Here is a 21,272-nt window from a genome sequence, read left to right on the forward strand (position 1 = left end):
CCTATTTAACTCAGCACCCCCCCACACACACACCTCTGGAAACCATCAGTTTATATGATATAGTTAAGAGTCTGTTTCTGGGTTTACCTCTCTCTCTTTGTTCTCCATGCTCCTTTGTTTTGCTTCTTAAATTCCACACATGAGTGAAATCATATGATGCTTATCTTTTACTGAATTATTATACTTACCATTATACTCACTAGTTCCATCTGCATCATTGCAAAAGGCAAGATTTCATTTCTTTTTTGACTAATATTCCATTGTGTGTGTGTGTGTGTGTGTATACCACACCTTTATCCATTCATCAATGGACACTTGAGCTGTTTCCATAGTTTAGCTATTGTAGATATAATATCATGGTGCATGTATCCCTTTGAATTAGTATTTTTGTGTGCTTTGTGTAAATACTTACAGTGCAATTGCTGGATCATAGGGTAGTTCTATTTTTAACTTTTTGAGGAACCTCCATACTGTTTTACAGAGTAGCTGCACCGATTTGCAGCCCACTAACAGAACAAGAGGGTTCCCCTTTCTCCATATCCTTGCAAAAACCTGTTGTTTCTTATGTAGTTAATTTAAGCCATTCTGACAGGCATGGGGTGGTATCTCATTGCAGTTTTTATTTGCACTTCCCTGACAATCAGTGATGTTGAGTATCAGTTCATGTATCTGTTGTCTTCTTTGGAATAATGTCTATTCATATTTTCTGCCCATTTTTTAAAGTGGATTATTCATTTTTGAGTGTTGAGTTTTATAAGTTCTTTATATATTTTGGATACTAATGTTTTATCAGAATTGTCATTTGCAAATATATTCTCCCATTCCATAGGCTGCCTTTTAGTTTTGTTGTTTTCTTCGCTGTGCAGAAGTTTTTATTTTGATGAAGTCCCAAAACTTTATTTTTGTTTTTGTTTCCCTTGCTTCAGGAGACATATCTAGAAAGAAGTTGCTATTGCCCATGTCAAAGAAGTTACTGCCCGTGTTCTCCTCTAAGATTTTTATGTATTCAGGTCTCACATCCAGTTCTTTAATCCATTTTGAATTTATTTTTGTGTACAGTATAAGAAAGTGGCCCAGTTTCATTCATTTGCATGTTCCTGTCCAGTTTTCCCAACACGATTTGTTAAAAAGACTATGGATATTCTTTCCTGCTTTTTCAAAGATTAATCGACCACATAATTGTGTGTTCATTTCTGGGTTTTCTATTCTATTGATTTTTGTGTCTATTTTTGTACCAGTACCATACTGTCTTGATCAATATAGCTTTGTAATAGAGCTTAAAGTCTGGAATTGTGAGGCCTCCAGCCTTGCTTTCTTTTCAAGTTTGCTTTGGTTATTCAGGGTTTTTTATGGTTCCATACAAATTTTAGGATTGTTTGTTCTAGTTCTGTAAAAAAAAAAAATGCTGTTGTTATTTTGATAGGAATTGCATTAAATGTGTAGATTGCTTTAGGAAATACAGATATTTTAACAATATTTGTTCTTCCAATCCATGAGTATGGAATGTCTTTCCATGTCTTTGTGTCATCTTCAATTTATTTCATCAGTGTTTTATAGTTTTCAGAGTACAGATCTTTCACCTCTTTGGTTAGGTTTATTCCTAGGTATGCTATTTTTTGGTGCAATTGTAAATGGGATTGATTCCTTAATTTCTTCTGCTGCTCCTTCATTATTGGTGCATAGAAATGAAACAATTTCTGTACATTGATTTTGTATCCTGCAACTTTATTTAACTTGTTTATCAGTTCTAGCAGTTTTTTGGTGGAGTCCTTCCGGTTTTCTATGTATAGTATCATGTCATCTGCAAATAATGAGAGTTTGGCTTCTTCCTTACCAATTTGGATGCCTGTTATTTTTTTCTGTTGTCTGATTGCTGTGGCTAGGACTTTCAGTACTATGTTAAATAACAGGGAGAGTGCACATCCCTGTCTTGTTCCTGACCTTAGAGAACAAGCTCTCAGTTTTTCCGCATTTAGGATGATATTAGCTGTGGGGTTTTCATAGATGGCTTTTATTATGTTGAGGTATGTTCCCTCTAAATCTACTTTGTTGATACATGTTGTATCATGAATGGATGTGACACTTTGTCAAATGCTTTTTTATTCACATACTGAAATGATCATATAGTTCTTATCCCTTCTTTTATTAATGTGATATAACACGTTGATTGATTTGTAAATATTTAACCACACTTGCAGCGCACGATTAAATCCCACTTAATCATGGTGAATGATTTTTTTCAAATATATTGTTGGATTTGGTTTGGTAGTATTTGTTTGAGAATTTTTGCATGCATGTTCATCAGAGATATTGGCCTCTACTCCTCTTTTTTAGTAGAGTCTTTATGTGGTTTTGTATCAGGATATTCCTGGACTCATAGAATGAGTTTGTGTGTTTTCCTTCCTTTTCTATTTTTTGGAATAGTTTGAGAATAGGAATTAACTTTTCCTTAAGTGTTTGGTAGAATTCACCTGTGATGCCATCTGGCCCTGGACTTCTGTTTGTTGGGAATTTCTTGATTACTGATTAAATGTCTTTGCAGGTTATTGGTCTGTTCAACTTTCTTCTTTCTTCCTCTTTCGGTTTTGGTAATTTATATGTTTCTGGGAATTTATCCATTTTTCCTGGTTGTCCAATTTGTTAGCCTATAGTTTTTCATAATATTCTCTTATTTCTGTGGTGTTGATTGTTATTTCTGCTCTCTCATTTATAATCTTATTTACCTGGGTACTTTTTCTTTCCTTATTGATAAGTCTGGCTAGCAGTTTATCAATTTTATTAATTTCTTCAAAGAACCAGCTCCTGGTTTCATTCATCTGTTCTATTGTTTTCTTATTTTCTATATCATTTATTTCTACTCTAATCTTTATTATTTCCTTCCTTTTTCCTTCTGTTGATTTGGGCTTTACTTGTTTTGTTTTTTGCTCCTTTTAGGTGTAAGGTTAGATTGTTTATTTGAGATTTTTCTTGCTTCTTCAGGTAGGCCTCTGTAGCTATATACTTCCCTCTTAGACCACTTTTACTGCATCCCAAAGGTTTTGGACCATTGTATTTTCATTTGCATTTGTTTCCATGTAATTTTTAATTTCCTCTTTGATTTCCTGGTTGACCCATTAATTTAACCTCCATGTATTTATGGTCTTTCCAGATTTCTTCTTGTGGCTGAATTCTAAGTTTCATAGCATTGTGGTCAGAAAAGGTGCATGGTGTGAATTCAATCTTTATATATTTGTTGAGGCCTGATTTATGATCTGATGTATGATTTTTTCTGGAGGATGTCCCATGTGCACTTGAAAGAATGTTTATTCTGTTGTTTTAGGATGAAATGTTCTGAATATATTGGGTTTTTTTGTTTGTTTATTTTGGTTTTTTTTTTAGATTTTATTTATTTATTTGACAGAGAGAGCAAGAGCAGGAACACAAGCAGGGGGAGTGGAAGAGGGAGAAGCAGGCCTCCCGCCGAGCAGGGAGCCCAATGTGGGACTCGATCCCAGGACCCTGGGATCATGACCTGAACCGAAGGCAGATGCTTAATGACTAAGCCACCCAGGTGCCCAATGTTCTGAATATATTGTTAAATCCATCTGATCCAGTGTGTCATTCAAAGCCATTGTTTCCTTGTTGATATTCTGTTTAGATGACCTGTTCATTGATGTAAGCGGGGTGCTCAACTCCCTTAGTATTATTGTATTATTATCAATTAGTTCCTTTATGTTTGTTTTATATACTTGCGTCCTCCCTTATTGGGTACCTAAATATTTACAACTGTTATATCTTCTTGAGGATTGTTCCCTTTATGATTATCTAGTGTCCTTCTTTGTCTCTTGTTACAGACTTCATTTTAAAGTCTAGTTTGTATATTATAAGTATTGCTACTCTGGTTTTCTTTTGACATTCATTTGTATGATTGATGTTTCCCCATTCCCTCACTTTCAATCTGCAGGTATCTTTAGGTCTAAAATTTGTCTCTTCTGAAATCAAGAAATCAAGCCCATTTACAACTACACCATAAACCATAAGATATCTAGGAATAAATCTAAGCAAAGAGATAAAAGATCTGTACTCTGAAAACCATAAAGCACTGATGAAATAAATTGAAGATGACACAAAGAAATCAAAAGACAAGTGGAAAGATATTCTATGCTCATGGATTGGAAGAACAAACATTGCTAAGATGTCTATACTACCCAAAGCAATCTACACATTTATTGCAATCCCTATCAAAATACCACTAGCATTTTTCACACACCTAGAACAAAAAATCCTAAAATTTGTATGGAAACACAAAAGACTCTGAATAGCCAAAGCAATCTTGAAAAAGAAAAGCAAAGCTGGAGGCATCACAATTCTGGACTCCAATTTATATTACAAAGCTGTAGTGTTCAAGACAGTATGGTACTGGCACAAAAACAGACACATAAATCAATAGAACAAAATAGAAAACCCAGAAATGACCCCACAACTATGTGGTCAGTCAATCTGACACAATCTTTCCCCCTCGACAAAGCAGGAAAGAATATCCTACAAGAAAAAGACAGTCTCTTCAACAAATGGTATTGGGAAAACTGGGCAGCCACATGCAGAAGAATGAAACTGGTCCACTTTCTTATACCATACACAAAAATAAATTCAAAAGGGATTAAAGACCTAAATGTGAGACAGGAAACAATTAAAATCTTAGAGGAGAACACAGGCAGTAACCTCTTTGACGTTGGCTGTAGGAAATTCTCATGAGATACATCTGAGGCAAAGGAATCAAAAGCAAAAGTAAACTATTGAGACTTCCTCAAAATAAGAAGTTTCTGCACAGTGAAGGAAACAATCAACTAAGCTAAAAGGCAACCTATGGAATGGGAGAAGATATTTGCAAATGACATATCTGATAAAGAGTTTGTATCCAAAATATATAAAGAACTTATCAAATTCAACACCCCAAAACCAAAAAATCAACTTTAAAAATGGGCAGAAGACATGAAGAGATACTATTCCAAAGAAGACATACAGATGGCCAATAGACACATGAAAAAAATGCTCAACATCACTCATCATCAGGGAAATAGAAATCAAAACTACAATGAGATGTCACTCCACACCAGTTGGAATGGCTAAAATTAACAAAACAGGAAACAACAGGTATTGGGGAGGATGTGGAGAAAAAGGAAGCCTCATGCACTATTGGTGGGATTGCAATATGCTTCAATCACTCTGGAAAACAGTATGGCGGTCCCCCAAAAAGTTAAAAACAGAACTGCCCTGGGTCCCTGGGTGGCTCAATTGGTCAGGCAACTGCCTTCGGCTTGGGTCGTGATCCTGGAGTCCTGGGATTGAGTCCGGCAATGGGCTCCCTCCTCAGCGGGGAGTCTGCTTCTCCCTCTGACCCTCCCCCTCTCGTGCTCTCTCTCTCTCAAATGAATAAATAAAATCTTTAGAAAAATAAAAAATAAAAAAATAGAACTGCCCTATTATAATCCAGGAATTGTGTAGAAGGTATTTACCCAAAGTATACAAGAATACTAATTTGAAGGGATACATACACCTCAATGTTTATAGTAGCATTATGTACAATGCCAAATTATAGAAAAAGCCCAAATGTCCATTGAGTGAGGAATGGATAAAGAAGATGTGGCATATATACAATGGATTATTCCTGAGCCATAAAAAAATGAAATCTTGCCATTTTCAATGACAGGGATGGAGCTAGAGAGTATTATGTTAAGCCAAATAAGTCAGAGAAAGACAAATACCATATGCTTTCACTCATATGTGGAATTTAAGAAACAAAACAAATGAACATGGGGGTAAAAAAAAGGGAGCAAAGACCCAACAAACTCTTAATAGAGAACAAACTAATGTTTACCAGAGGGGAGATCGGTGGTGGGATGGGTTAAATACATGATGGGAATTAAGGAGGATACTTGTGATAAGCACCAGGTGTTGTATGCAAGTGTTAAATCACTAAATTCTACACCTGAAACTAATATTACACTGTATGTTAACTAACATGAATTTAAATAAAAACTTGAAAAACAAACAAACAAATAAATTTGTCTTCTCCATGAATGCCACCTCTCTGAGACACTCTCCAACATGAGTAAATTGTCTTCCCTCTGTGTGCCCCAGGTGTTCTTAACATCACTGTTTCCATGCTGTATGTTTGTTTGCCTGCCTTCTCTCAAAGAGCAGCACAGTGTCCTTCCTGCTCTATGTAAGCCAAGCCCACTGACCTTTAGAACTCCAGGTTTTAAGTTGTGCTGATTGCCAGAACTCAAGAAATTCGGCCCCTCTCACAAGCCAATTGCTATGGGGATTTGTTTTCCCTCTGCACTCCCCTATGTGCTAGTCTGTCTCTTTCCCTTCTCCATGAATACAGCTCCCTCCCTACTGCAGTGACCACAATCCATTTCTCTCCCATATCTCTGCACTTCCCACCTTCTTCAATGTGGCCTCTTCTCTACCTTTAGTTATGGAGTCTGTTCTGCCAGTCTTCAGGTCAACTTCTGAGGTATTTGGGATGATTTGATAGTTATCTAGTTGTATTCATGGGACAAGATCTGGCTAGGGTATTTCTACTCCACCATCTTCTCAACCCTCGCAGAAGTATTTTAAATAAACTCAATAAGCTAGAAGAAAATACAGAAAGACAATTCCAGGAAATGAGGAAAAGAATAAACAAAATGAAATATTGACAGAAATAGAAATCATTAAAAAAGAACCCAAAAGAAAAATCTAGAGCTGCAGAATTGAATAAATGAAATTAAAAAAATGCCATAGAGTATTAACAGCAAAATGGACCAAAAGAAGAAAGAATGAATGAGATGGAGGATAGAGATGGCAATAACCTAGACAGAGAAGACTAACAACAACAACAAAAAGCATGAAAGAGTGCAAAAAAAAGTCTACATGACCTATAGGATACCATGAAGATAAAAGCCTTGTCTGAATCATTGGAGTTCCAGAAAAATAAAAGAAAGAGAAGGTGGTAAAATTTTTATTTAAAGAAAAAAATGACTGAGAACATCCCAAACCTGGGGAGAGATTTGAACATTTAAGTGTACGAATTAAAAGATCATCCCATTATGTCACTCCAAATGATGTTCTCCAAGACACAAAGGTTGAGGCATCACAATTCCACAATTACCATTGTAATATGATGTGATCAAAACAGTATGGTACTGGCATAAAAATAGACACATAGATCAATGGAACAGGATAGAAAACCCAGAAATGATCCCACAACTATATGGTCAATTAATCTTTGACAAAGCAGGAAAGAATATCCAATGGGAAAAAGACAGTCTCTTCAACAAATGTTGGGAAAACTGGACAGCAACATGCAGAAGAATGAAACTGGACCATTTTCTTACACCATACACAAAAACAAATTTAAAATGGATGAAAGACCTAAATGTGAGACAGGAAACTATCAAAATCCTAAAGGAGAACACAGGCAGTAACTTCTTTGACACTGACTGTAGCAACTTCTTTCTAGATATGTCTCCTGAGGCAAGGGAAACAAAACAAAAATAAACTATTGGGACTTCAACAAGATATAAAGTTTCTCCACAGTGAAGGAAACAATCAACAGAACTAAAAGGCAACTAATGGAATGGGAGAAGATATTTGCAAATGACATATCTAATAAAGGGTTAGTATCCAAAATATACAAAAAATTATAAAACTCAACACCCAGAAAAACGAATAATGCACTTTAAAAATGGGCAGAAGACATGAATAGACATTATTCTTTTTTTTTTATTCTTATGTTAATCCCCATACATTACATCATTAGTTTTAGATGAAGTGTTCCATGATTCGTTGTTTGTGCACAACACCCAGTGCTCCATGCAGAACGTGCCCTCCTCAATACCCACCACCAGGCTAACCCATCCTCCCACCCCCCTCCCCTCTAGAACCCTGTTTGTTTTTCAGAGTCCACTGTCTTTCATGGTTTGTGAATAGACATTATTCTAAAGCACACATCCAGATGGCCAACAGTCACATGAAAAGATGGTCAACATCACTCATCATCAGGGAAATACAATTCCAAACTACAATGAGATATCACCTCACACCTGTCAGAATGGCTAAAATCAACAGCACAAGAAAGAACAGGTGTTGGTGAGGGTGTGGAGAAAGGGGAACACTTTTGCACACTGTTGCTGGGAATGCTGGTGCAGCCACTCCGGAAAACAGTATAGAGGTTCCTCAAAAAGTTAAAAATAGAACTACCATATGATCCAGCAATTGCTGATTACATCTTTTGATACACATTTAAAAAAATCTTTATGAAGTCCAGTTTGTCTATTTTTCTCTTTTATTACCTATGTCTTTTTATTTTAATTCCAGTATAGTTAACATACAGTTTTATATGAGGTTCAGGTGTAAAATATAGTGATTCAACAATTCCATATATTACTCAGTGCTCATCATGATGTGTACTCTTTTATCTCCATCACCTATTTCACCCATCTCCTCACCTACCTCCCCTCTGTTACTATCTGTGTCTTTGATGTTATATACAAGAAATTATTACCAAATCCATTGTCATGAAGCTTTTGTCCTATGTTTTCTTCTAGGTCTTACTTTAGACTCTTGATCCATCTTGAATTAATTTTTACATATGGTATTAGGTAAGGGTACATTTGAATTCCTTTGTTTGTGGATATCCAGTTCTCCCAGCACCATTTGTTGAAAAGACTGTTCTTTCTCCATTGAATAGTCTTGGCACACTTACAAAAAAAAAGATCACTAAACTATATATGCAAGAGTTTATTTTGGGTTTTTTTTTTTGTTCTAGTTTATTGGTTTATATGCTTGTCTTTGTGCCAATACTATGCCATTTTGATTACCATAGCTTCATAGTAAGTTTTGAAATCAGAAAGTGTGAGTAGTTTAGTTTTGTTCTTCCTTTTCATGGTTATTTTGACTATTCTGGGTCCTTTGAAGTTCCATATGAATTTTAGAATGTTCTTTTATTTTTGAAAAAAAAAAGTCATGAGGATTTTGTTAGGGTTGACTTTGAATCTATACATCACTTTGGGTAATATTGACATTTTAACAATAGTAAATTTTTCAATCCATAAAGATGGGATGTTTCTCCATTTATTTATATCTTATTTAATTTCTTTCAGCAATATTTTATTGTTTTAATTGTATAATAATTTCATTTTCTTGGTTAATTCCTAAATATTTTATTCTTCTAGATGCTATTATGAATGGAATTGTGTTTATAATTTCCTTTTCAGATTTCTTTTGTTCATATTTAGAAATGCAATTAACTTTTTGTGCATTGACTTTGTATCCTGAATTTTCATGAGTTGATTTATAGTTGTAACAGATTTTTGTAGAATCTTTAGGGTTTTCTACATAAAAGATCATGTCATCCACAAAGAGATAATTTTACTTCTTCCTTTCCAGTTTAGATGCCTTTTATTTCTTTGTCTTGCCTAATTGCTCAGGCTAGAAATTCTAGCACTATATTGAATACAAGTGGTAAAAGTCAGCATACATGCCTTGTTCCTGATCTTAGAGGAAATGTCTCCAGTCTTCCACCATCGAGTATGATGTTCACTTTGGGTTTTTCATATATCACTCTTATGTTGATATAGCTTCCTTCTATTTCTATTTATTGATTTTTTATTATGAAAAGGTGTCAGATTTTATCAAATACTCTTTCTGCATCTATTGAAATGATAAATATACAGATCATTCTATCCACCTGCAGCAGAATACACATCTTTCTCAAACACACACAGAACGTTCTCTAGGATGTGTTAGATGAAAAAACAAGTCTCAAACAATTCAAAAAGATAAAATTATGCCCATATCTTTTCCCATCACAATGGTATAAAACTAAAAATCTATAACAGAAGGAAAATTGGAATATTCACAAATATGTAGAAACTAAACAGCACACTACTGATCAACCAATGGTTTACAGAACAAATCAAAAGGGAAATAAAAAATATCTTGAAACAAACAAAAATGGGATCACAACATACCAAAACTTATGGGATGCATCAAAAGCTGTCCTAATAGGGAAGTTTCTAATGATAAATTCCTACAATAATAAAGAAGAAAAATCACACACACAAAAACAACCTATCTTTATATATCAAGGAATTTTTTTAAAAAGAATAAATTAAGCTGAAATTGGTAGAAGGAAGAAAATAATAAAAATCGGAGCAGAAATAATTAAAATAAATAATAAACTAAAAATATTAATAAAACTAAAAGTCAGTTCTTTAAAAACAAAATTGGAAATCCATTAGCTGGACTAATCAAGAAAAAAAGGGAGAGGACTCAAAGAAACAAAATTATAAAGAGAAGACATTACAACTGAAATCACAGAATATATAATTGTACCCCAAAAGATTGGACAACCTAGAAGAAATGGATAAATTCCTAGAAACATACAGCAACCAAGACTAAATCAAGAAGAAATAGAATACCCAAACAGACCAATAATGAACAAGGAGATAATATCAGTACACAAAGTCCTCAAAACGAAGAAAAGCCCAGAACCAGATGGTTTCACTGCTGAATTCTACCAAATATTTAAAGAATTAACACCAATACTTCTTAAACTTCTCCAAAAAATTGAAGAGGAGGGAATATTTTCTAACTCATTTTATAAGGCCAGCATCACTTTGATACCAAAGCCAGTTAAGAACACTAAAAGAAAATACCATCCTGATATCATCCCTGATGAATATAGATGCAAAATTCTCAAGATAATACTAGCAAATCAAATTCAACAGTATGTTAAAAGATCATACACGTGTGGAATTTATGCAAGGATGGTACAGCATATGAAAATCAATGTGTGATAACACCACATAAAAAGAGTGAAGGATTAACAACTATATAATCATCTCAATAGATACAGAAAAAGCATTTGATAAAATACATCCTTCATGATAAAAGCTGTCAACAAATTGGATATAGGAGGAACCTACCTCAACATAAGAAAGGCCATATTTGGCAAGCCCAAAGTTAAAATCATCCTCAAAGGTGAAAGTTTGAAAGTATTTCCTCTAAGATTAAGATCCAGACAAGGGTGCCCATTCTCACTACTCCTATTCAGGAGAGTACTAGAAGTCGGAGTCAGAATAATAAAGCAATAAAAAGAATTAAAATGCATCCAAATCAATTTAAGAAACAAAACAGACAAGCAAAGGGGAAAAAAAGAGACAAACCAAGAAACAGACTCTTGGGCGCCTGGTTGGCTCAGTCGTTGAGCGTCTGCCTTCTGCTCGGGTCATGATCCCAGGGTCCTGGGATGGAGCCCTGCATCAGGCTCCCTGCTCCGCGAGAAGCCTGCTTCTCCCTCCCCCACATCCCCTGCTTGTGTTCCCTCTCTTGCTGTGTCTCTCTCTGTCAAATAAATAAATAAATAATCTTAAAAAAAAAAAAAGAAACAGACTCAACTATAGAGAACAAACTGATGGTTGTCAGAGGGGATGGGGGGATGGGTGAAATAGGTGATGGAGACTAAAGAGTACATTTATCATGATGAGCACTGAGCAATGTATAGAATTGTTTAATCATTATATTTTACACCTGAAACTAATATAACACTGCATGTAAACTATACTGGAATTAAAATAAAAAACAACAAATTTTTAAAAGCCATCCAAATCACATAGAAGGAAGTAAAATTTTCTGTTTCCATATGATGTGTGTGTATAATTAATAGAAAAATCATAAAGAAACCACAAAAAAGACTGTTAGAACTAATAACTGAATTCAGTAAAGTTGCAGGATACAAAATTGACATATAAAACACAGGTGTGCTTCTATATGCTAAAAGCAAATTATCTGGAAAAGAAATAAAGAAAAAAAATCCCATTTATAATAGCATCAAAAACAGTAGAATATTTAGGATAAATTTATCCAATACAATGAAAAATCTGTACAATGAAACCTATAACATATTGATGAAAGAAACTGAAGACACAAATAAGTGGAAAAATAATCTGTGTTCATAGAACAAAAATTAATATTGTTATAACGTCTGTACTATCCAACACCATCTATACATACCTAACAATCCCTATCCAAATTCCAATGGAATCTTTCACAGAAGTAAAAAAAAAAAAAAGTAAAATTTGTATGGAACCACAAAAGACCTCAAATGGCCAAAGCACAAAGCTGGAGGCATCACACTTCCTGAATTCAAATTATATTATGAGGAGACAGTAATCAAAATTATATACTATGAGCATAAAAATAGCTACAGAGACCAATGGAACAGAATTGAGACACCAGAAACAAACTTATGCATATACAATCAACGTATTTGACAAAAGAGTCACTAACACTCATGGAGAAAGGATAGTCTCTCCAATAAATGGTTCTGGGAAAACTGGATATTCACAGGCAAAAGAATGAAATTGGCCCCAACTTACACCACTCACAAAAATTAACTCAAAATGGATTAAAGATTTTAATGTAAGACCTGAAACCATAAAACTCCTAGGAAAAAAGTCAAGGAAAATTTTTTTTTCATTTTTTTGCATCATGATAAGTGCACTCTTTCATCCCCCCATCCCTTATTTCACCCATGCCCCCATCCAGCTTCCCTCTGGTAACCACCTGTTTGTTCTCAATAGTTTAGTCTGTTTCTTGGTTTGTTTCTCTCCTTTTCTTTTCTTCACTCATTTGTTTTGTGTTTTTTAAATTTCACATATGAGTGAGATCATATGGTATTTGTCTTTCTCTGATTGACTTATTTCATTTAGCATTATACTCTCTAGCTCCATCCATGTCATTGCAAATGGCAAGATTTCATTCTTTTTTATAGCTGAATTATATATAATCACATCTTCTTTATCCATTCATTTATCAGTGGACACTTGGCTGCTTCCATAGTTTGGCTATTGTAAATAATGCTGCAATAAACACAGGGATGCATGTATCCCTTTGAATTAGTGTTTTTGTATTTGGGGGTAAATACTCAGTAGTATGGTAAGAAAAAAATCTCTTGACATTAAGTTAGGCAATGATTTACTGGATATGACAACGAAACACAAGTGACCAAAGCAAAAATCAAGTGGGACTACATCAAACTAAAAAGCTCTGCACAGCAAAAGAAACAATCAACAAGGTAAAAAATGCAACCTACAGAATGGAAGAAAATACTGTAAGCCATATATAGGGTAATGGGGCTTATAAAAAATATATAAAAACTCATACAACTCAATAGGAAAAAATGTGATTTAACAATGGGCAGAGGAACTAAAGAGACATTTTTCCAAAGAAGATATACAAATGGCCAACAGGTACATGAAAACGTGCTCAACATCATTAATCATCAGGGAAATGCAAATCTAACCCACAATGAGATAATACTTCACACCTGTCAGGATGGCTATTATCAAAAAGACAAGAGGTAAGTGTTGGCAAGGATGTGGAGAAGAGGGAAACCTTGTGCACTGCTGGTGGGAATGCAAACTGGTACAGTCATTATGTAAAACAGCATGGTGGGTCCTCAAAAAATTAAAAATAAAACTACCATATGATCCAGCAATTCCACATTTAGGTTTATATACAAAGGAAATGAAATCACAATATTGAAAAGATAGCTGCACCTCCATGCTCGTGACAGCATTATTTACAATATCCAAGACATGGATACAACTCAATTGTCCATTGATGGATAAATGGATAAAGAAATAAGTGGAGGGGCACCTGGTGGTTCAGTCGGTTAAGCTCCTGACTTGATTTCTGCTCAGGTCATGATCTCAGGGTTGTGAGATTGAGCCCCTTGATGGGCTCCCTGCTCAGCAGGGAGTCTGTTTCTCCCTTTGCTCCCCCCCAACTTGTGCTCTCTCTCACTCTCTCTCTCAAATAACTAAATAAATAAATAAAATTTTGAAAGAAAGAAAGAAAAAAAAAAAAAGAAAAGCCTCCAGCTAGGCTAACTAAAGAATAAAGAGAGAGAACACAAATTCCTAATATCAAGAACAAAAGAAAGGACATAACTATAGATCCCATGGACATTAAAGGATAAAAAAGAAATATTAAGAACAACTCAATGCCCACAAATTTGAAAAGAATAAATGGACCAATTCCTTGAAAGATACAATCTGCCAAAACTTACACAGGAAGAAATATACAATCTAAATAGGCCTATTTCTATTAAACAAATTAAATCAATAATTAATAATCTTCTAACAGAAGCTGAGATGTTTACTGATGAATTCTACCAAACACTTAAGGAAGAAATTGTATCAACTCTCTTCCATCTCTTTCAGAAGATAAAAACAGAAGGAATACTTCCTAATTCATCTGTGAAGCCAACATTACCCTAAAACCAACACCAAAGACATTACAAACAACTACAGACCAATTTCTCTCATGAACATAGATGCAAAGATCTTCAATTAAATATTAGAAAATGGAATATAACTATGTATAGAAAGAATTATAAACCATGACTGAGTGGGATTTATTCCAGGTATGCAAGTCTGGTTCAATATTAGAAAATCAATTATTGTAATTCATTACATCAATAGGCTAAAGGAAGAAAATCATATGATTATGGCTAAAGGAGGAAAATCACATGATTATATCAAAAGATGCAGAAAAGTAATTTGACAAAATCTAGCACCAATTCATGATAAAAACTCTCAGCAAACTAGGAATAGAGTGGAACACCTTCAAATCGATCAAAAAAAAAAAACTAAAAAACCTACAACTGACATCATACTGAATGGTGAGAAACTAGAAGCTTCCCCACTAAAATCAAGAACAAGGTATGGATATTCCTGTTCACCACTGGTTTTCAACATAGTACTATAAGCCTTAGATAATGCAGTAAGACATGAAAAGGAAATAAAAGGTATAAAAGTTTGGAACAATGAAATAAAAGAATTTTTTGCAGATGAAATAATTTCTATGTAGAAAATCTGAAAGAATTATAATTTTATAATTTTACAATTTCAAAAACTGGAACTAATCAACAATTGTAGCAAGATTGCAGTGTACAAGATTAATATACAAAAGTAAATCACTGTTGTATATGTCAGCAGTAAACAAGTGAAATTTGAAATTTAAAAATGCATTACCATTTACATTATCATCCAAAAAATTTAGATACTGAGGTATAAATCTAACATAATACAATATCTCTATGAGAACAACTATGGAACTCTGATGAAAGATATCAAAGAACCAAATAAATGGAGATGTAGTCCATCTTCATATATAGGAAGACTCAATATTGTCAAGAAGTCACTTAGCTTGATCTACAGATTGAATGCAATCCCAGTCAAAATTCCGGCAAGTTATTTTGTGGATATTGACTAACTGATTCTAAAGTTAAAATGGAGTTTACACTCTGAATAGCCAACACAATATTGAAGAGATGAACAAAATTAGAGGACTGGCACTACTGGACTTCAAAACTTATTATAAAGCTACAAAAATCAGGACAGTGTGATCTTAGTGAAAGAATAGAAAAATAGCTCAATGGAACAGAATAGAGAGCCCAGAAGTAGACCCACATAAATCTAATCACCTGATGTTTGATAAAGGAGAAAAGGGAATACAGGCATACCTTAGAGATAAAGGAGGTTCAGTTCCATACCACTGCAGTAAGGCAAATATCATAATAAAGTGAGTCAAACGCTTTTTGGTGTCCCAGTACATAAAATTATGTTTATACTATACTGTAGTTTATTAAGTATGCAATAGCATTACACCTGTCCTGCAGCGGACCAGTGCTGTTCCTCTGTGGGGAAGAGGGAGTCTTGCCATGCTTCTGCCAGGAAAGCAGTTGCTCGACCCTGTAGTGGTTCACAATTTATGGCAACATAGAGCAGAAAGCCAGCACCTAGACTGGCTGTTCTCGGCCAGCTTTCCCACTCCTTTACCTGGGAACTCTGCTGCATTCAGGCATCACCCCTTCTTCTTGTAACCATGGGGATCCTGAGACCACGCTGCCACACCTGGGATTCTACTCCCGCTTCACCACCTGAGCACCTTTAAGCCAGGGACGTCCCCCACTGTAGCAGACTTCTAAAAGTTCCAATTTTGCACTCCGCTGCTTATAATACTTTGCAGTAGCCTCCTTAAGCAGGCTCCCTCACCTCCACTGTATCCTCAGTTATATTCAAGTCTCTGAGCCTTCTGCATTCCAAATGGTGGTCGCTTTTCTACTTGTAGACTTGCAGCATTTCTTTTCTCAGATCTCTGATTGATTTCTCAGGTGTTCAGATTGATCTGAAAACTATCTAGGTATATTCGAGGGACCAGACAAACTTAAGGGTCACCGTATTCCTCTGCCATCTAAACCCCTCCCACAACAAGAATTCTCATTTGCTGCTGGTGGGAATACAAAATTGTACAGCCACTGGAAAGACAGTTTGACAGTTTCTTTTGAAATTAAGTATACTGTTATCATAGGATCCAGCAGTCACATTCCTAGGTATTTACCCAAATGAATCGAAAGCTTCTATCCACACAAAACCTTCATGCAGGTGTTTATAGCAGCTTTATTCATAATTGTCAAAAATTGGAAGCAACCAAGATGTCCTCCAGTAGGTGAATGGATAAATAAGCCATGGTACATCTAGACAATGAAATATTATTCAGTGCTAAAACAAAATGAGCTACCAAGCCATGAAAAGACATTGAGGAACATTAAATGCATATTAAACTGAAAGCAAAGGAAATCCATAAAGGCTACATACTGTATGATTCCAACTATATGACATTCTGGAAAATGCAAAATTATGGAAACAATAAACATAGCAGTAGTTGTCAGGGATTAGGGGCAGAGAGGGATAAATGGGCAGAACACAGAAAATATTTAGGGCAGTGGAAGTATCCTGTGATACTACAATGGTGGATACATGTCATTATACATTTGTAAAAACCCACAAAATGTACACCATTAAGAGTGAACCCTAATGTAAACTATGGACTTCAGTGATAACGATGGATCAAAATAGGTTTATTGATTATAACAAATGTACCACTGAAGTAGTGGTTATCAATAGTGGTGAAGGTTGTGGGTATGTGGGGAGACAGAGATATTTAAGAACTGTCTGTACTTTCAATTTTGCTGTGAACCTAAAACTGCTCTAAAACATAAATTTTATCAATGATATATATACATAATTGGTAATGAAGTTTGGGTGTTTAGGAGAGAATGAGAGTGCAGTGAAGAAACTGTTTCCAATGAGGAAACAAGCAAAAACAGTAAGATGAAATGATGTAAGAGGAATTTTGAGTGCGAGAGAACAAAGAAACTGGGCTAAAAGCAAGATCAAAGTAAAAGCAAATCTTTTAGAGTGAAAATGCACATTATAAAATCAAATGTCAGTCACTAATGTGACTCTGTTTTGACTTCAAAGCCAAACTGTTCTGAAACAATCCCTCATAGAGTTCCACTTAGACTTTTTAAAAAGGCCATTCTATATTTCATCAACTTGTTCACCCACCTCAGTGCTTCCTGGCCCTCAAAGTGGGCAAGTTATTTTTTCAGAGCTAATCTAAATTTCTCCCATTATGTTATAGCAATTTTCCCTTTTATCCTGTGTTCAGTAAATACGGGCATAACAACTGCACCATTATTCTCCAAGTCCAGATCTCCAAGTCCAGATCTCCAAGCCCAGCATGAACATTGTGGTCAGACTAGATAATGATTTACTGACTGGTTCTTACTGGATATTTAACCTTGGGCCAGTTTCTAAACCTAACTGAGCCTCCATTCTTACCTCCATCCCCTCACCATCATAAAACAGGACTGATACTATCTACCCCTTTTGATTGTAGTGAGCCTAATGAGAATTCACCTCAGAAAGGAACAAGCACTGGTTCTGGCTTGGAGTATATGATCTGTGAACTGGGTTTCTGGTTCTCTTTCCCAAAGCAGATAGCCAGGACTTTTATTTCTCTTTTTTCTTTCAGAGAATTAGCCTCCCTTATCTTCTCAGACTCAGTCTGAATTCTCTTAAATTCTAGAGTACTGGGTTTGCAGTCTCCTTATTCTTGGTTGGCCTCTCTGCCTTCCTTCGCCCTCTCTTCTATAAAAGCCCTCCCTGACCCACACTTCCTAAGTTTGGAATCTTGGTATTAGGCACTGGCCCCTACTTGCCTCCTTACATACACCTTCTCTCTCCCAGAGTCAAGGATGCCCTTGGATGCCCAAGAAGTCTCCCTGTCGCAGTCTTCTGGCTTCCATCTCAGAGCCCCGGAGCTTCCTAATTCCTCTTGTTCTCCTAATCCAGAACTAGGCAGCTGGCCCTGAGGGCCTGGTAGGTACAGAGCCCTGGCCTAACCCTAACCCTAAACTCATGTTCCCATGAAAGAACCTTAATCTTTCACCAAGACACACCTTGGTCCTGCCCCCACTGCAATGCTTTGGGACAGGCCTGGAGCCTAGTGGTGCTCATTCTCCAGAGTAAGCCCATCATCATGATAAATATGGATGGAAAGAACACAAGGCCCCTTCCCTGCCCAAGACTTGAGCACTGCTGTCACTAAGGCTCCAAAGAACTAAGGGAGGGTGATGGGGTTGGGTGAGGGGAGGGGAGCTATCTTTAAAGCCCAGAGAGCAAAGTTTGACTGGAAAGGCAATAGGCATAGGTGTTTAAACTGTTCTGGGTCTTCTCCCCAATCTCAGCACCTTCCATGCATGGATGTGGGCTAGAGTAGGCACAGTAGGTCCATGCCCTGTGGAAGTCCTAGTCACTCTAATAATAATGGCTTCTCTTTGAGCACATGACTGGAGCACTGAATTCTCCCAACATCTGTATAAAGTGATTTCTATTTTCAGTGCTATTTTTCCTATGAGAGCCTCCCAAGCATTAAGCCTACTAAAGAAAAGGCTTACCCAGATCCCCATAGTCCATCACAGGTGTACTGCACTGTTCACAAAGCAATTTCACATTCATTCTCTCCCGCAAGCCTTATAATTAACCTGGTCTGTGGGGGGTCAGCCCAGAACTAGGCAGTGGAAGGGGAATGTCTAACAGAGGCCCTATTTGACCAATGCCTCTCTAAGTCTCAGGAAAACTGAGAGATCACTCCCTAGAAGTACTAAGTAACCCTGCATGGCCTGAGTCCTGATCTTCAGGCTATGGGGTTTGACTCCTGCTGCTGGCCACTCTGGTTTCTTCAGTGAGACAGCCTCTCTGGTGAATCTTCAGGTGAAGAAAAAAATCAGTGGCACCTGGGTGGCTCAGTCGGTTAAGAGTCTGCCTTCCACTCAGGTCATGATCCGGGGTTCCTGGGATCTAGCCCTGCCTAGGGCTCCTTGCTCAGCAGGGAGCCTGCTTCTCCCTCTCCCCACACCCCACTCATGCTCTCTCTCACTATCTCTCTCTCTCTCTCTCTCAAATAAATAAATAAAATCTTAAAAAAAATCAAAATCTCCAGTCAAATAAACTAGGCTCAACCTCCCCACCTTTCTGCCTCCCCTTTGACTCCCCACTTCCCCAACCCACTCCCACCCTCCTGGAAACAAACAAATCATAAAATGAAGTATTCTGAAGCCAAGTTCTGCCAAGCACTTTACTGGCTTCTCTTCTAGACATCCTTGGAGCTGGGTCAAAATGATGATTTCCAGTCTATAGTTCCAAGGTCATTTATTGATTCAGCACACAAATATTTCCCGAGATCCTACCATCTGCATGACACTGCACTCTGCTGGGCTCAAACATGCTTCCTCATACCCCTTCAAGGTGCTCAAATTCCAAAAGATTCAGATAGAACCCCAAACAATTCTAAGGTGGACAAGAATAGTATTAGTTAATGAAGGAGGGAAGTTGATAATGGAATTCAGGAAGAGTGCTTTCTTTACTATATGTTGGCTAATTGAACATAATAATAAAAAAAATTTTAATAAGTTTTTATTATTTAAATTCCAGTTAGTTAATATATGGTATAATATTAGTTTCAGGTGTACAATATAGTGATTCAATACTTCCGTACATCACCTGGTGCTCCTCACAGCAAGTGCACTCCCTAATCCCCATCACCTATTTAACCCATCCCCCCACCCACCTTCCCTCTGGTAACCATCAGTTTGTTCTCTATGGTTAAGAGTTTGTTTATTGGTTTGCCTCTCTCTTCTTCCTCCTTTGCTCATTTGTTTCATTTTTAATCCACATATGAGTGAAATCATATGGCATTTGTCTTTCTCTGACTGACTTATTTCACTTAGCATAATACTCTCTAGTTCTGTCCATGTCATTGCAAATGGCAAGATTTCATTTTCATTGGAAGAGTGCCTTTTGAGAGGAACACCATCATATAAAGCTTTAGGGAGGAGGGGGCATTTGAGCTGAGCCTTGAAGAATAGGGAGAATTTGAACATTTTTTAATAAAGAAAAACAGCCTGTACAGAAGGAATTGCATAAGCAAAGACACTTTTTAGTAGAAAGAGTATTGATCTAGGAGGCAACAGACCTGAGTTTGAACCTCAGTTCTGTCATTCACTTCCTTAAAGAATACGTTCCCCTCTCAGGCCCTCAGTTTTCTCATAGGTAAAATGATAATATTGGTTAGTTAACTTTTAAAGGTCCTCCATGTGCTTCCATCCTAATACAGTTTTTCAAACGTCAGGTAAACCAGTTTGCCTCAGTATAGAATAGGTGAAAGAGAATAATACAAGGATAATTGGGTCCATGATATGAATAGTATTAAATGCCAGGCCTGGGAGCCTGAGCAGAGAAAGAAAATAGAATCCAAGCCCCAGTCCTAAGCCCTGAGGTTGTACTTTTAGACTGGTTCCAATTTAAATACATAAACTTTGAAGTTAGGATGGCTTAGGATGGGAACCTAACTATACTCCTCATTAGTGGTTCATTTAAATAGCCATGGCACCTCTCTGAGCCTCAGTTTCTTCATCTCTAAAGTGGGAATAATACTAATAAATAGCTCATGGAGCTGTTGTGAAAATTAAATGAGATCATTTGTAAAAAGTGTCTTTACAGGTATGTTACTTCTCCTGCCCCTAAATCCCTTTTCCCAGTGCCAGGCTTTAATTAGTCTTTGCTGACCAATTACTTCTGTTCCTTCTCCTCCTTCTTCTCCAGAGCAGGCTTCAAAATATATCCAGAATCTAACCACTTTCCTCCATCCCCAATGCCATTCACCTGGATTATTGCAATAACCTTTTAATTAATCAATCCACTTACAGTCTATTCTTAATCCAACTGCTAGAGTGATCCCTTCAAAACTTAAATAATGTCACTCCTCTGCTCAAAACCCTACAATGTCTCCCTACCTCACTTAGAACAAAAACTAGAATCTTTACA

This window comes from Mirounga angustirostris, unplaced genomic scaffold (genome assembly GCF_029215605.1).
Source record: "Mirounga angustirostris isolate CCGP_5_RB_7025 unplaced genomic scaffold, mMirAng1.0.hap1 SCAF_11, whole genome shotgun sequence".
Taxonomy (NCBI): Eukaryota; Metazoa; Chordata; class Mammalia; order Carnivora; family Phocidae; genus Mirounga; species Mirounga angustirostris.